General features: G+C 40.2%; 1 pseudogene; it reads left to right on the top strand.

Moving 5' to 3' along the window:
* The first annotated feature begins 586 nt into the window (after positions 1 to 586).
* On the top strand, positions 587 to 1,434 carry LOC113613492 (nucleophosmin pseudogene; annotated as a pseudogene).
* The last annotated feature ends 10,956 nt before the right edge of the window (positions 1,435 to 12,390 follow it).

Genomic DNA, 12,390 nt, shown 5'->3' with positions numbered 1-12,390 from the left:
AATTAATTAATTTAATTTAAAAAAAAACAAACAAAAAATCAAGGTGTTGACAGGACCAGGTACCTTCTGAAACCTCTAGGAGATGACCCTTCCATTCCTCTTCTACTTTCTGGTAGCCACTGCCATTCTGTGGCTTGTGGGAGCAGAACTCCAGTCTCTGCCTCTGTCTTCAGTAGACCATATTCCCTCTGTGTCTGTATGCATGCCCTAATTTTCCTCTTCTTATAGGGGCACTGCTCATAGTGGACTATGGCTCATCCTAATGACCTCATCTTAACTTGATTGTGCCTGCAAAGACCTTATTTCTAAATTGGTCACATTCACAGGTACCAGGGGTTCCTGAACATCTCTTTGGGGAACACAATATAACCCATAATAATGTTCCATCAGTATGTGATAAATGGATGAATAAATGCATATGTGCTCAGCCACCACTTCTGAAAAAAAAGAAATCAGTAAAAACCCTAATGTGATTCCCTCCTGCACAGCTGTTCCCTAGAAGAGTAGTCTCCATCCACTTTCTCTCTTACCCAAGTACTAGTCACCATCCCATGGACAATCTGATGGACACGAACATGAGCCCCTGAGGCCCCAGAACTATCTTTTCAGTTGTAAACCAAGGGCTGACAAAACTTGTCATTTTAAAATAGATAATAATGGAAGATGAGCTCCAGTTATCTTTAAGAACAGTCAGTTTAAGGGCTGATACAAAGGATGAACTGCACATCATTGAAACAGTAGTAATGAATTACACAGGCAGTCCTATTCTAGGAACACTGGCAAATTTGAAAATATCTGTATACCCAATGGTTTCCCTTGGGGGATTTGAAATAACACCAACTGTGGCTTAGAGTTGAAGGGCGGTTCAGGGCCCATGCATATTAGTGGACAGCACTTGGTTGGTGTGAGGGAAGATGCAGAGTCAGAATACGAAGAGGAGCTGAAACTCCTAAGTATATCTGGAAAGTGATCTGCCCTTGGAAGTGGTGGCAAGCTTCCACAGAAAGAAGTCAAACTTGCTGTGAACAGGATGATGGTGATGATGAAGATAATGAGGAAGCTGAAGAAAAATCTCAGTAAAGGAATCCACATGAGATACTCCAGCCAAAAATGCAAAAAACAAACCAGAATGACAAAGACTCAAAAACATCAACATCAAGATTAAAAGGTCAAGAATCCAAAAAACGTAGAAAAACTCCTAAAACACCAAAAGGAGCTAGTTCTATAGAAGACATTAAAGCAAGAATGCAAGCAATTATAGAAAAGGGTGGTTCTCTTCCCAAAGTGGAAGCCAAGTTCATCAATTATATGAAGAATTTCTTCTGGATGACTGACCAGGAGGCTATTCAAGATCTCTAGGTGTGGAAGAAGTCTCTTTTAAGAAAATAGCTTAAACAGTTTGTTAAAGTTTTCCATCTAATTTCATTTTTGTAACAGTAGATATCTGGCTGTCCTTTTTTTTTTTTTTTGAGTGGGATAATGACATCTTTATTTTTACTAATCTCTGTTTTGGGGGAAGAATTGTTTTATTTTGTTTTATTTTATTTTATTTTTTAAATTGAAGTTTTAGGGCTTCCCTGGTGGTGCAGTGGTTGAGAATCTGCCTGCCAATGCAGGGGACATGGGTTCAAGCCCTGGTCTGGGAAGATCCCACATGCCGCAGAGCAACTGGGCCCGTGAGCCACAACTACTAAGCCTGCGCATCTGGAGCCTGTGCTCCACAACAAGAGAGGCCACGACAGGGAGAGGCCCGCGCACCGCAATGAAGAGTGGCCCCCGCTCGCCTCAACTAGAGAAAGCCCTCGCACAGAAACGAAGACCCAACACAGCCAAAGATAAAAATAAATAAATAATTTATTTTTTAAAAAAATTGAAGTTTTAATCTAATTGAAAGTTTAAAAAAATTAATGAGAAAAAGATGAGCACCCCAATATAAATAATAATAGTTAAAGGACATGTTCAGATAATTTACAAACACAGAACCCAAATATTTGGAGTTTTTTTTAAGTATAATGTCCTTAGTAATCAAAGAAATAAAAAATGTAAATATATATAATTTTTCATGTATCAAATTGGCAATTTAAAAAGAAATCATGGAGCCCATTTTGGAGAAGAATGTGGGGAACCCTATAAACTGCAGCTGGGAATGGCAATTGATACAATTTCTTCCAGGTTCATAATCCTGCACTAGGAATTGAAAGTCCTAAAATTTACATTTCATTTTACACTGGAATTCCAAACTTAACCTAAGGAAATAATTGTGGATAAATACAAAAATGAAGCTATAACACCCGTCACAGGGTTGTTTGTAAGAGGGATATAATGTTGGGAATATCAACCAAAGAACACCTATACAATAGAATACTAGGCAGTGGTTTAAAATTACATTGGAAAGGTGTTTATGGACTGTTAAGTTTTAAGGTAGGTTACTAAACAATATGATCCATTTTTTAAAAGCATTTAGTACATGTATAAATACATAAATGATATATATTCATCGAAAAAGACTAAAAGGATATAACTAAAATGTCAATTGTGTGTATCTATAATGAGATGACGAATGATATTTATTTTGTTCTTTTTGCTTTTTCATAGTTTCTACATTTTTTTCAAATAGCATGTAACTTTTTACAACCAAAAAAAAGTTTTTTTAAGCAGAATTTTACGAGCTTAAAGGAAAAATCAACAATCCAACAAGTTTGTGTCTCCCACCAAACTAAATGGCTTTCATTTACTGCTTCCAAAGATCATGCTACCTCTCTCTCTATGCCCTGATCAGCATCCAACTCTGTAATAATTTCCTTCACATCATGAAAAAATTATCCAAAACCCCAAGCTCACTCATTCAATTAACTCCCTACCTCTTCCTTACTCAATATTCAATTAATATTGAATCACTTTAAGTCTTGCTATTTTAAAAACCTGCTCTAGCTAATCTGTTTTTTTTAAACGGCCAGCCCTTCTTTTTACTTCTGAGCCTTCAGACATCTCTGAGAACAAGGGGATCTTTGTCAACGTCACTCCATTCTGTTCCCATTCTCTAGAGTCTGATAGGTGTGTAAAGCAAAATGGAACAACTTAGAAGCTTCCAACCCAGAGCAGTGGTGTGCCCAGGAAAGCAGGGCATGCCCTGGTAGGGTATGAAAATACCTGACACAGGTCAAGGTAGCACTGACATATATACACTACCAAATGTATAATAGATAGCTAGTGGGAAGCAGCTGCATGGCACAGGGAGATCAGCTCGGTGCTTTGTGACCACCTAGAGGGGTGGGATAGGGAGGGTGGGAGGGAGACACAAGAGGGAGGGGATATGGGGATATATGTATACATATAGCTGATTTAGTTTGCTGTACAGCAGGAACTAACACAACATTGTAAAGCAATCGTACTCCAAAAAGATGTTAAAAAAAAATATGCATCACCTCACACTGTTGTACAGGAAGCATACTGCAACCCCACGCCTTGTAGGGCTCTGGCCCCTGTCTGCAGTCAGCTCCCTGTGTGACTCCGGACAAGCAGTTTAATTGCTTCATGCATCAGTTACATCATTTCTAAAACTATGGCATCATTTCTAAGGTGAATCTAAACTGATGGGCTTTCATGTCCTTTTTAACCCAAATTGCGTTACTGTAGCAAATCCTTTAACTCTCTATAATCAGCCAATCCCCCTTAAAGTAGCTCACAGCCCAGTATCACTACAAATATATTTCTCTTTGTTGCTGTGTATACCGAAGATATTCAGCCTACTTCTCAACAATTCCATATTCATTATGTCCTATGATAACAGATGGTCCTTTTCCTCTGTTCTCTCCCTCCTTCATTTTTCTCCCCTGTTCCATCCATCCCGCATTGATTCAGGCTACATGGGAGTCACTTACTTACCTCTGCAGACTGGGGATGGGTCCATTATTTTTTTTAACTTGAAGGAAGTTAGTCATCGGAAATGCTTTGATTTATTACAACTTATCACATATGTTGTTATTTCAAAGTAAAAAGAGAGGCAGTCAGAAAACAGAAGAGCAAGAATGATAAGAGATATCACCTAGGTGGCCCAAGAATTGGCCTAATTTCCTGTAAAGTTTGCAAACACAACACTGTTCTCAAACCAAAGTTAAGACTCTCCTGACCCCCTGATCCAAGACAAAAGAGATCAATACTAACTCTGCATACTGGAGAGGGTGTGGACCACTCATCTCATCTGTACATCACTGGTGGAAATGTGCAATGGCACAGCCACTCTGCAAAAGGGTGAGGCAGTTTCTCACAAAACTAAACCTGCACTTAACACGGCCTGACTAGTGCACTCTTGGGCACTTATGCCAGAGAAATGGAAACTGATGTTCACACAAAACCTGTACACGAAAGGTCAGAGCAGCTTTATCCACAGTGTCCCAAAACGAGAACCAACTGAAGTGTCCTTCAACGGGTAAATGGTTAGAGACTGTGAAATATCCACACCATGAAACACTACTCTGCAATAAAAAGGAACAAACTATTGATGCACATGACAACTTGGATGGATCTGAAGGTAGATATACTGAGTGAGAAGAAATCTCAAAGGTTACACCGGTATGATTCCTTTTTTAAAAAAATTTTTATTGGACTACAGTTGATTTATAATATTGTGTTAGTTTCAGGTGTACAGCAAAGTGATTCATATTCTTTTCCATTCTAGGTCTGTATGATTCCTTTTATACAACATTCTCGAAAGGACGAAATTATAGAGATGGACAACAGATTAAGGGTTGCCAGCACTGACAACAGCAATTAAGGGCTGCCTGTGGGGAGGGGGAGGAGAAAGACGTTGTTGTGGCTATAAAGGCATACTTGGAATGGAACTATCTTGTACCTTCATTGTGGTGGTGGTCACACAAATCTACCCAGCTGATAAAATTACATAGGACTAGCTCTACACAGATGAGTGCCTGTAAAACTGGTAAAATCCAAATAAGGTAACTGGATTGTGTCAACATCAATTTCCTGGTTTTGATATTGTACTGTAATTCTGCAAGATGTTGAGAGAGAGAAATCAATACTAACAGCACATATATGGACTATAAAGAGCCAGAATCAACTTAGAGTATCGAATTTTTCCTGTAAAGCTTTCTTATTGAATGGAAATGCAAATCTCCTGTATAGTCCACGTTTCCTGAAATTTTAAATTATTCCTAACTTTAGGTGTTCTATTTTGTGGTGGTCGTCATGGTGATGTTTAAAGAAGAGGAGAATTGTAAAGTGCTATACAAAGATCCTATGTTCTCCAAGTCACTGGAACAGTATTTCCTTAGTGTAGCATAGGCCATTGGTTCCCTACCTCCAGGATTGGCCAACCTCAGAGGTCACCTTCAGGCAGAATGTCAGAATGTTGACCCCCTGAGGAGCAACCCTCAAGCAAAGAAGCACAAGAGATGGTGGCTATGGCATCTTCCATCTTCCAGCATCTTCCTCCCAGGCGGTGGGATGAACTTGAAGTGTAATCTGCACCATCTCTCAAAGGATCCCCAGCAGGACTGAACCTCGGTTGTCCGCAGCAGTAATCTGCCCATGTTCATACCTTTTATTGGCTCTTCCTTCCTTCCTGTCTCTCTCTCCCCTTTCCTTCATTCCATCTCCCAAATAAACAACTTGGATCCAATTCCTTGTCTCAGGGTCTATATTTGGAAGGACCCAAACTCAGATGCTCACACTGAGGATACCTGTGTGCAGATTCTAGGGCCTGTTCTCTCACAGTTGATTTTACCTTCCCTAATGAATACCAAACTCAAAAAGAAGCTGCGGGCTTCCCTGGTGGCGCAGTGGTTGAGAGTCCGCCTGCCGATGCAGGGGGCGCGGGTTCGTGCCCCGGTCCGGGAGGATCCCGCATGCCGCGGAGCGGCTGGGCCCGTGGGCCATGGCCGCTGAGCCTGCGCGTCTGGAAGAGAAGCTGCTACAAAGTTCATGGAGATTTAACACAATACAATTTAAGACTGATGACAACACTTTTGGGTAAATACAGTCTTAGACATTTCTAAAGCTTCTATCCTATTTGCCTGGTAACAAATATGGACATTTGACCACTAGGCTGTTTGTTTAACAACCAACTATAAAGCCTTTCTCATACAGGCTACATTTGCTGAAGCAAATCTGCATTCAGCGCATATGTCTTTAGAAAACTGCCATACTTGTGTTCTAGATTCTAGAAGTTCATCCTGAACTCACAAACCCAGTGGTCTCATCAAAAGAGTCAAGGTGTTGGCCAGTTTCAGGAGGCCCCCTAAGTGACTCAGGAAAGTCAACTTATAACACACTCTGATCTGAAAATGAATAAAGTGAAGATGCTTTGGGATCCTGTAAGTCATGCTAAATATAACCCACCTAGACTAATAACAAGCTCGAGTCCTATTAATTAATATCTTGAGTCACTCCTCTATGAACCTCATCTGGTATCAAGACTGCCCTCCACTGGCACCATTTTCAATGATTCTGCTATAAATATGTTTATGTCTGGGTATGCTAGTTAGATAGGCAATATCTAAATATAGCTTTAAAGGCTTGGAGATAGAGTAGCTGAAAGAAAAATGAACTGGGAGTCTGAATATTTAGAGCCCAGCTCTGCCTGTGCCTGGGGAACAGTTGTAGGGTCTCAATTTTGTCCATGTCCCTTGGACTTCCTGGGTATCTCTTTACTTACCAGCAAAATGAAGGGTTTGAATTAGATGAGAATGAAAAACAAAGCTCTGTTCCAGCTTGACAAGTCTGTGATTCTAGACAGTGTTTTTGTTTTGGAGAAATGGGATCTGCTTACAGTATTATTATCTATGCAATGATTCATTTAACATTCACTGAGCATCCTCTATGCAGCAAGCACTGCGTAAGGGACACCAAAATGTAACCATGCATGAATAGACAGGCCTGCCCCAGCCTCTGCCACAGCTCAGGTTCTCGCCTCACACTTCTCTTCATCTTGGCTTCTTTTGCTCCAGATCCAATGTCCCAGGAACCCGCGTCCTCCAGGTCAAGCTTAGGTCATATGCTTTTCCCCAGGCTCTCCAACAAAGTAGAGAAAGAATCTGGCCTCTGTTGACTTTCATGGAGGTAAGCTAAAGGAGTAGTTGTCACCAGGAATTGCCCACCACCAAGATCACACATAGTAGTGAGTTTCTCCAGTAGGAAATCAGGTTATTTTTTTCTTTCTTTCTTTTTTAAAGTATATAGTTGATTTACTACATTGTTTTAGTTTCTGGTGTACAGCAAAGAAATTTGGTTATACATATACATACATATTCTTTTTCATATTCTTTTCCATTTTGGTTTATTACAGGATGTTGAATATAGTTCCCTGTGCTATACAGTAGAACCCTGTTGTTTTACCTATTTTGTATATAGTAGTGTGTATCTGCTAATCCCAAATTTCTAATTTATCCCTCCCACTTTGTGCCCTTTGGCAACCATAAGTTTGTTTTCTATGTCTGTGAGTCTGTTTCTGTTTCATAAATAAGTTCATTTGTGTCATAGTTTAGATTCCACATATTAGTGATATCATATGGTATTTTCTTTCTCTGTCTGACTTATTTCACTTAGTGTGATAATCTCTAGGTCCACCCATGTTGCTGAAAATGGCATTATTTCATTCTTTTCTATGGCTGAGTAGTATTCTACTGTGTATATATACCACATCTTCTTTATCCATTCATCTGTCCATGCACATTTAGGTTGTTTCCATGTCTTGGCTATTGTGAATAGTGCTGCTATGAACATTGAGGTGCATGTATCTCTGGATATATGCCCAGGAGTGGGATTGCTGGATAATATGGCAACTCCATTTTTAGTTTTTTAAGGAATCTCCATACTATTCTCCATAATGGCTACACCAATTTACATTCCCACCAACAGTGTAGGTAGGAACGTTCCCTTTTCTCCTTACCCTCTCCAGCATTTGTTAGGAAATCAGGGTATTAAAGGAAGAGAGGGATTTGGATGTTAGCCAACCAAAAGGTGACACATATCCTCTACAGCTGCCTTCCTGGGTTCTCTGACACACAGTGCATGACTGCATACATGCATTTGAGGGCAAGAGAGGAACCATAACCTTTATCCTGTTCACTAATGATTCTGGCTGAGGCAGAGAGAAGTTGAATCCAAGGGGTCTCTCACACTAGCAGATCAATTGCTTTTGACTTCATTTTTCATAATGTTCTCACAAGACACAGAGCCATGAAGAAGCTACTCAAGAATCTAGAAGTACAGACTGGGGTCCCCTTTCTGGCTCTACCTGACTCTCAGTGTATTGTCACCACCACATCCTCAAAGAGGCCAACAGAGAGAATGTTTAGGATAATATTCATGACAATGGTGCCATTCAGTGCCTAGGGATGCATAGGGAGTTTCCCAATGTTTTGTGGATGGACACCACTACCGTGCTGGCTCAGGAGGGCACGGAATTTGTCCCTCCTCTGATGGCATCAGCCACCAGGTCCTCAAAACTACTTAGCACTGGAATCCTCTGCTTCCTCTTTTGCACCACCGCCTCTCTCACCAAATAAATATCATTGTACTTGGAAGCACCCTATAAAAGAAACTTTAACATGTGCTCAAACCTCAAGCATTTAAAATTAAAATTTGTGCAGAAATGCAAAGGAGTTAGAATAGCCAAAACAAGTTTGAAAAGTATATCAAATATATCAAATTGTAATTTTTAAACATGTGTAGCTCATTTTATTTCAATTATGTTTCAATAAAACATTTTTTTAACATCTTTATTGGAGTACAATTGCTTTACAATGCTGTGTTAGTTTCTGCTGTATTACAAAGTGAATCAGCTATACATATACAAATGTCTCCATATCCCCTCCCTCTTGTGTCTCCCTCTCACCCTCCCTATCCCACCCCTCTAGGTGGACACAAAGCACCAAGCTGATCTCCCTGAACTACCATATGACACAGCAATCCCACTACTGGGCGTATACCCATAGAAAACCATAATTTAAAAAGAGGCATGTACCACAATGTTCATTGAAACACAATTTACAATAGCCAGGACATGGAAGCAACCTAAGTGTCCATCGACAGATGAATGGATAAAGAAGATGGGGCCTACGCAACCCACTGAACCAACCTTAGCCACTGGGGGCAGACACCAAAAACAACAGGAACGGGCTTCCCTGGTGGCGCAGTGGTTGAGAGTCCACCTGCCAATGCAGAGGACACGGGTTCGTGCCCTGGTCCGGGAAGATCCCACATGCTGCGGAGCGGCTGGGCCCCTGAGCCATGGCCGCTGAGCCTGCATGTTCGGAGCCTGTGCTCCACAGCGGGAGAGGCCACAACAGTGAGAGACCCACGTACCGCAAAAAAAAAAAAAAAAAAAACAGACAGAGGAAAACACAGCAGATGAAGGAGCAAGATAAAAACCCACCAGACCAAACAAATGAAGAGGAAATAGGCAGTCTCCCTGAAAAAGAATTCAGAATAATTATAGTAAAGATGATCCAAAATCTTGAAAATAGAATGGAGAAAATACAAGAAACGTTTAACAAGGACCAAGAAGAACTAAAGAGCAAACAAACAATGATGAACAACACAATAAATGAAATTTAAAAATCTCTAAAAGGAATCAATAGCAGAATAACTGAGGCAGAAGAACGGATAAGTGACCTGGAAGATAAAATAGTGGAAATAACTACTGCAGAGCAGAATAAAGTAAAAAGAATGAAAAGAATTGAGGACAGTCTCAGAGACCTCTGGGACAACATTAAATGCACCAACATTTGAATTACAGGGTTCCCAGAGGAAGAAGAGAAAGAAGAAAAGAAAAAGAAAGGGACTGAGACAATATTTGAAGAGATTATAGTTGAAAACTTCCCTAATATGGGAAAGGAAATAGTTAATCAAGTCCAGGAAGCACAGAGAGTCCAATACAGGATAAATCCAAGGAGAAACACCCCAAGACACATATTAATCAAACTATCAAAAATTAAATACAAAGAAAAATACTAAAAGCAGCAAGGGAAAAATAACATACAAGGGAATCCCCATAAGGTTAACAGCTGATCTTTCAGCAGAAACTCTGCAAGCCAGAGGGAAGTGGCAGGACATATTTAAAGTGATGAAAGGGAAAAAACTACAAGCAAGATTACTCTACCCAGCAAGGATCTCATTAAGATTCAATGGAGAGGGCTTCCCTGGTGGCGCAGTGGTTGAGAGTCCGCCTGCCGATGCAGGGGACATGGGTTCGTGCCCCGGTTTGGGAAGATCCCACATGCCGTGGAGCGGCTGGGCCCGTGAGCCATGGCCGCTGAGCCTGCACGTCCGGAGCCTGTGCTCCACAACGGGAGAGGCCACAACAGTGAGAGGCCCACGTACCGCAAAAAAAAAAGAAAAAAAAGATTCAATGGAGAAATTAAAACCTCTACAGACAAGCAAAAGCTAAGAGAATTCAGCACCACCAAACCAGCTTTACAACAAATGCTTAAGGAAATTCTCTAGGCAGGAAACACAAGAGAAAGAAAAGACCTACAATAACAAACTCAAAACAATTAAGAAAATGGTAATAGGAACATACATATCAATAATTACCTTAAATGTAAATGGATTAAATGCTCCAACCAAAAGACATAGACTGGCTGAATGGATACCAAAAAAATGACCCATATATATGCTGTCTACAAGAGACCCACTTCAGACCTAGGGACACATACAGACTGAAAGTGAGGGAGTGGAAAAAGATATTCCATGCAAGTGGAAATCAAAAGAAAGTTGGAGTAGCAATTCTTATATCAGACAAAACAGACTTTAAAATAAAGAAAATTACAAGAGACAAAGAAGGACACCACATAATGATCAAGGGATCAATCAAGAAGAAGATACAACAATTGTAAATATTTATGCACCCAACATAGGAGCACATCAATACATAAGGCAAACACTAACAGCCATAAATGGGGAAATCGACAGTAACACAATCATAGTAGGGGACTTTAACACCCCACTTTCACCAACGGACAGATTATACAAAATGAAAATAAATAAGGAAACACAAGCTTTAAATGATACATTAAACAACATGGACTTAATTGATATTTATAGGACATTCCATTCCAAAACAACAGAATACACTTTCTTCTCAAGTGCTCATGAAACATTCTCTAGGGTAGATCATACCTTGGGTCACAAATCAAGCCTTGGTACATTTAAGAAAATTGAAATCGTATCAGGTATCTTTTCCGACAAGAACGCAATGAGACTAGATATTAATTACAGGAAAATATCTGTAAAAAATACAAACACATGGAACTAAACAATACACTACTTAATAACCAAGACATCACTGAAGAAATGAAAGAGGAAATCAAAAAATACCTAGAGGGCTTCCCTGGTGGCGCAGTGGTTGAGAGTCCGCCTGCCAATGCAGCGGACACGGGTTCGAGCCCTGGTCTGGGAAGATCCCACATACCGCAGAGCAACTAGGCCCGTGAGCCACAACTACTGAGCCTGCGTGTCTGGAGCCTGTGCTCCGCAACAAGAGAGGCCGCCACAGTGAGAGGCCAGCGCACCGCGATGAAGAGTGGCCCCCGCTCGCCGCAACTAGAGAAAGCCCACGCACAGAAAGGAAGACCCAACACAGCCAAAAATAAATAAATAAATAAATAAAAATTAAAAAAAAAAAATACCTAGAAACAAATGACAATGAAAACACGGCAACCCACAACCTATGGGATGCAGCAAAAGCAGTTCTCAGATGGAAGTTTATGGCGATAAAATCCTTCCTTAAGAAACAAGAAACATCTCAAATAAACAACCTAACCTTACACCTAAAGCAATTAGAGAAAGAAAAACAAACAAACAAAAAAACAAATTTAGCAGTAGGAAAGAAATCATAAAGATCAGATGAGAAATAAATGAAAAAGAAATGAAGGAAACAATAGCAAACATCAGTAAAACTAAAAGCTGGTTCTTTGAGAAGATAAACAAAATTGATAAACCATTAGCCAGACTCATCAAGAAAAGGGAGAACACTCAAATCAATAGAATTAGAAATGAAAAAGAAGAGGCAACAACTGACACTGCAGAAATACAAAAGATCATGAGAGATTACTACAAGCAAATCTATGCCAATAAAATGGACAACCTGGAAGAAATGGACAAATTCTTAGAAATGCACAACCTGCCAAGACTGAATCAGGCAGAAATAGAAAATACTTCCAATCACAAGTACTGAAGTTGAAATTGTGATTAAAAATCTTCCAACAAACAAAAGCCCAGGGCCAGATGGCTTCACAGGCGAATTCTATCAAACATTTAGAGAAGAGCTAACACCTATCCTTCTCAAACTCTTCCAAAATATAGCAGAGGGAGGAACACTCCCAAACTCATTCTAAGAGGCCACCATCACCTTGATACCAAAACCAGACA

Source organism: Aethalodelphis obliquidens, unplaced genomic scaffold, assembly GCF_003676395.1.
Source record: "Aethalodelphis obliquidens isolate GAN/ISIS:26980383/991018 unplaced genomic scaffold, ASM367639v1 scaffold88, whole genome shotgun sequence".
NCBI classification, from domain to species: Eukaryota; Metazoa; Chordata; class Mammalia; order Artiodactyla; family Delphinidae; genus Aethalodelphis; species Aethalodelphis obliquidens.
Note: the sequence above shows the minus strand (reverse complement) of the source record. Positions and strands in the feature narration are given on the sequence as shown.